Consider the following 5,612-nt stretch of genomic DNA (forward strand, 5'->3'; position numbering starts at 1 on the left):
TACTACCTGTGCTGAAGCCTGCAATGCACTGTCTTCACAGCTATTGGTACCTGCACTAGCTGGATTCAAGCAGGCTCAGGTAGGCTATCTCATGCACAGCTTTTGCAGTGTAGATATGTCCTAATCACTTTCCTGAACTTGCACTCAGCTGCCCTCTCTGCCTGCTGAATGCCTCACTTCAATCCTCCCATTGCCCTTGCTGGTGCCCTGGGGTCACCCTCTTTGTATTGTTCTGTCTCCCTGCTAATGGCTCCATATTATCCCATGTTGCCATGTCCCCCTGCTGACTGGCGGTGTTACACTCCAGTTGCCCTCTCCCATTTGCTGACTGCCTGGTGTTGTGTGCTTCTCTCACGGTGTCACATTTTCTCATTGGGTAAATCCCATTTCTTGAAGAGAGCAGGAATGCTATAAGGCTGAAATAAAAGGAGGGTAAATACCAGAATCCATGAGCCTTGTGACGGACTTCCTTCTCCACAAACCAGAAAGATCAGGCAGACTGAGGTTGCTTCTCTTAGCCCCACAAACTATTACTTCTATTTATATAGACTTGGTAATTGTAACTTATGGATGGATTCCTCACCCCATCCTATTCTTATCCCCTGTCTGTCTGCAGGTCTGGAGAGAAAAGCACCCCATTGCCTCATTTCTCCCCGAGTCACAAGTTCTTGCCCTGCAGATCATAAGGTTTCTGGGGTAGAAAGAAGTGCCATCTCTAAGAGTGAAAGAACTAAAAGGTACTTTTGTTAGCTGCTGGTGCCACTCTGTGGGCCTTACCTGCATCACATTTCATGCAGCTTCACAATATTTGTTCACCTCCTGTGTTGCTGTTTAAATGTCTTATCCCCCAATAACCATGAATTAAAACAGGCAAGGCGATGGTGAGAGGAGTTTAGAAAGGGATCTTACTGACAGCAAATAGCTTCAATGCTTGAGTCCCGGTGCACATGTGGTGCCCAGCACAAGGCTTTTCCTTGTGTTATCCTTTGGACATTTTTCCAGTGTTATTTACTGAGGCAAATGCATTTGCTGAAGAGTGAAATGGTGGCAAATAAGAGGAAGTTCAAAGGAGAGACTGTGGAGCTAGATATCTGGGGGTTAGATTAGATGACCCCTGCAATCCCTTCTAATACTATGATCTTCTGAGTCTGGAGCTGAAATCTACCAGTTATTCAGGGTTTGTCTGACCTACAGCAAAGGCTCACCAGAGCAGTGAGTTCAGTCCTTGAGGGGGCCACTTAGGGATCTGGGGCAAAAATTGGTCCTGCTAGTGAAGGCAGGGGGCTGGACTTGATGACCTTTCAAGGTCCCTTCCAGTTCTAGGAGATTGGTATATCTCCAATTATTATTATTATTATTTGTTCCCTAACAATCGTGCAGTACATTTATAAGGGACACTGAGTTTTGAATATTCATATATACATAATTTTGTTAAGATCGCACAGATATAAACAGATATTGTCCATCACCATGACTTGAAAATGAAAAATGAACGAACAAAAGTAAAGCCTTCCTGAGCGAGCCCTGTGTGTGTGTGTGTGTGTGTGTGTGTGTGTGTGTGAGAAAGAGCGAATTGCTGCCTCTCTCTACAGACAGCAGAGTTCTTAGGGATTTAAAGGCACATTACACAGAAAACAAAGGTATAACAGTCACGTAGCCAAATGAACCACAGTTGTAAATACATCTCAATTAATTTAAATCAGTATTATTGGAAAGTTGCCATTACCAAACCTTGTGGAAGAAAAGAAAAAGAAATAGACAATTTAAACTGAAATTGGACTAATTTGAATTTAGTATTTTGAAAAGGGTAAAGAACTTGAATGCCAAGTATTATTGAAAGATTAATGGAGAATTCTTCTTAAGCTGTGTGAATGTTTAAAAAGTACAATCTGAGTGCTAGGTATTAGGCCATGATTTCTTATGGTATCATTTAATTTCTCAGTGTCTGTGCTTTGTTATTTGAAATTATGATTTACCATTTAAACTCCACTTGACAAACACTGGGCCTGATCCTGCACCATTAAAGCCAATAATCGTTTACTAATGGGAACAGGATCCAGGCTGTGAAGCAGCTTGTCCATTGCTATGATAAAATAAGAATTGGGAATCCAGAACTAATTCCCCAGTTGAATGTATCATGGAGATGTGTTTGATTAGGGTGATTGGTGTAAGATTGGTGTAAGACCCAGTAAAAAAAGGACATTAAAATGTTTCAGGACCGTGTTTAATTTTTAAAAATAGATTCATAGATCTGTAGATTCATAGAATTTAAGGCCAGAAGGGGTCCTTAGATGATCAAGTCTGACTTCCTGTATAACACAGGCCATTACATTTTACCTAGTGATCAGTTTTCATTGAAGTATATAAATAAAAACCATTTGAAAGGCAGGAAATGTGGACTCAAAATTCCACAAACATCTTTAGCGCTGACTCTGGATCAGCTCCAACGGTGATATTGGTATAACGTGTATTACATATGAACACATATATGCCTAAATCTAAGGCCTGGTCTAGCTCTCATTGAAGTCAATGACATGATTTCCATGGTCTCCAGTGCTGATGGATCAAACCTATAAGCAAGATAGGGCTGGGGCCATATGTTAGAGGGGACAGACAGATGACTTCAGCCCTGCAGGAAGCCTCGCCCTGAAGTATGGACAGTGGGTGGGATGCCAGAGAACTGTGTGACCCCGCAGTTGCAGAGGGTTTTGGGAGCTCAGGATGTAGAAGGAAGGCAGGACAAGTTCCCAGCAGCAGAAGTTAATGGGCTGGAGAAACTGTCTTATGAAATAAGGATAAAAAGCCATTTTAGGTTGGCCGTCTGGAAAAGCTTCCTGATGGTGAGATGTATTAGGCTGTGGTATGGACTCCCAAGGCAAGTGGATCAAGAAAATTGTTCACCAATCATTAATAGGGTTGACTAGCATCACATGTACATTACGTGTGTCCCAACTATGGGCTTTATTTGTTGTTAGATTGTAATATGCAGTACTGTTGCTAGTGTGTAAGATCATGAAGTGAAAGAGTTTAAAAAACATTATGCAGGCAAGGAGAGGATGTGATCTGCTGCTGCAATAGAGAGCCACACTATCAGCATTTTAATATCATTTTTTATTCACAGTGATTGTTATATTAGCAAGGGATAGATCTTAGTTGAGAGAATGGCAGAATGTTTACCTGCTTGAAGAATTCTCAGAGGTCACAGTTTAATTATTGCACATCACCTCTCAATAGATCCCTCCAATTCATCACAGCTTGGAGGATGGTCATATTTTGAAAAGTGACTGTATAAATGGCATTGTGGGGCTCCATGCATATAATCTTTCTGGGACTCCAGATCAAATTAATAAAAATAAAAATGTTGTTTTTTTCTAGCTGCTGACTCTGCAAACTCAGCCTGAGCTCCAAGAATCAAGCAGGGTTCTTTTTTCCCCATACATCTCCACCAATAATAAAAGCACTCCAGGACAAATTCTGCCCTCGGTAACACTTGTGCAGTCCCATTCCCATCAATGGCTTTGCACAGGTGTAACCAGACTTTAGTAAATAAGTCTGTGGATGATGCAGAAGAAGGCTTAGACTCCAGCTTCTGAACTGTGATGGCTCTTCAGGATGAACACACATAAAAAACATATTTTAGTCACTAAAGTCAGTCACTCTGAGTTTGATACATGCACACAGAAGAGCTACTGAATGAAAAGTCACCATTTTTACAGTCACTTTTCAGAATATAATGCACCCTAAATACTTTATTAAGAGAATAATCACAAATATTAGAAATTTAACAGACTCAACAGCACTCTTGCTAATGCTCTACACACTCATTTCTCAAGGGTGATGTTGTGCTTCTCATTTTGAGGCTTGAATTTTCCTTCAATGCAGCTGATGATGTGAAGGGAGTGGGGGGGACGTTTCATCCACCTCAATGTATTTCATATGCTAAAAGGAGAGAAAGGGTATGATGCATGGGTAAAAATTGAATTGAATTCTTTGGTCTGGAGCCAGGATGCCTTCACCATCCAAAACAGAGATCGATTGGATAGAGACCTACAATATGGAACACCTCAGTGACAATTCATTCTGGATTCTTTAGCCTTCAAGGCCACCACTGATTAACGTGGAAGAGAGGAGTCAAATGGTGCATGCAGAAATGGCAGGACTGTGATCTTTTTGGAGAAGGGGAATGACAACAGAATAGACAGAGCAAAATCCACTTACAGGGGTCAAATCCACTTCCACTGCTTTCCTCGGGGAGGCTGGATTGACCTACAATGAACAAAAATCAGAGGCTTATTTCTGGAAACTCTACATAGTTAGAATAATTAAGTGCTTTGAGAGCTACTGATGAAAAGTGCTACATCAGAGCTAGGCATTATCATTATTATGTTAGTCAGAACTAAACCTGCAGTGGTGTAACCCACTGGTCAATAAGTGTTATATGTCTCTTTCTCAGCCCGACCCACAGAGAATGGGAGTCTGCTTGCACTCTGAGCCTGTCTTTTTAGTTCAATCTGTAATGACTCATGTTTAGCTGTGGAGGTCCCTGGTTCAATCCCTGGTGTTGGCCCAGATGACACTCATTACAGTGGGAAGTCCCTTTAATCCATGGATATTAGGATAGATCATATACACCTGAGGAGAGCATTTATATGGCACTGGACCCAGCTTGTCCTTTCCTGAGGGCCAAATCAGGGAGCTGCTTAGGTTGTGGGTGCGTAGGAGGCTAAAATTCAGTGCATTGTGGAGGATTCAGGTGCAAGGAGTGGACTAGGGGCTTCTTTCACCTTGTCAGTCTCTCTTGGCAGATAAGTAGAGAAATGTAAAAGCAGTAACAAAGTAACAGAAAGAAACAGAATTAACTTACCCATAGATTGCCCACTGGGCTCCCAGCCTAGCTCTCCACTGACTTGTCCACTAGGTTCACCACTTGCTTCTCCGCTAAGCTCCTCACTTGCTTGCCCAGATTCAAAGGCATCAGATTCCTCTTGGAGAAACAAAAGAGAATAATATATAAATATGTATCACAATTAGATAACAACTCTCCCTCAGTAATGTTATCCTTATGCTTTGGGCTCTAGTCCCATGGGATCAGGGAACAAAATATACACAGTGTATGATGCTCTCATTTGCTTCTATTTTTTGCCTCCCTTCCAATAGGGCCTGGGGTGCTTTATTATACACCTTTACCTCGATATAACACTGTCCTTGAGAGCCAAAAAATCTTACCGCGTTATAGGTGAAACCGTGTTATATCGAACTTGCTTTGATCCACCAGAGTGCTCAGCCCCGGCCCCACAGAGCACTGCTTTACCACGTTATATCAGAATTCGTGTTATATTGGGTCGCGTTATATCGGGGTAGAGGTGTAATTAGGCTGATTGCTTAGGAGGTAAAGCAAATGGACCAGAATATAGTAAAGGATGGATACACTTACCAGATTAGATCCTCTGTAAAAATAAAAGAGAAGTTCATCAGAATAGACAAGAACTTGTCCAGCTCAGAAACATTCCCACATATTCAGGGCTCATTTCCCATCCTGATCACATGCATCTGAATGTGTGTACAGGTCAAACACAAGGAGAAGGTTACTGAGGTTAACCAGAATGTGCAGG

The 5,612-nt window shown here is 41.8% G+C and overlaps 1 long non-coding RNA gene across 1 annotated transcript; it reads right to left on the minus strand.

The window, feature by feature from the left end:
* Window positions 1-3,146: 3,146 nt before the first annotated feature.
* Window positions 3,147-5,184, minus strand: LOC123357052. The gene is made up of 3 exons (XR_006575498.1): window positions 4,865-5,184; window positions 4,219-4,266; window positions 3,147-3,939 (listed from the first exon to the last, which is right to left on the minus strand). It is a non-coding gene; the product is annotated as an uncharacterized LOC123357052 (long non-coding RNA).
* Between the last annotated feature and the right edge of the window lie 428 nt (window positions 5,185-5,612).

Source organism: Mauremys mutica, unplaced genomic scaffold (assembly GCF_020497125.1).
Source record: "Mauremys mutica isolate MM-2020 ecotype Southern unplaced genomic scaffold, ASM2049712v1 000286F_np12_subseq_1:100877_obj, whole genome shotgun sequence".
NCBI lineage: Eukaryota > Metazoa > Chordata > Testudines > Geoemydidae > Mauremys > Mauremys mutica.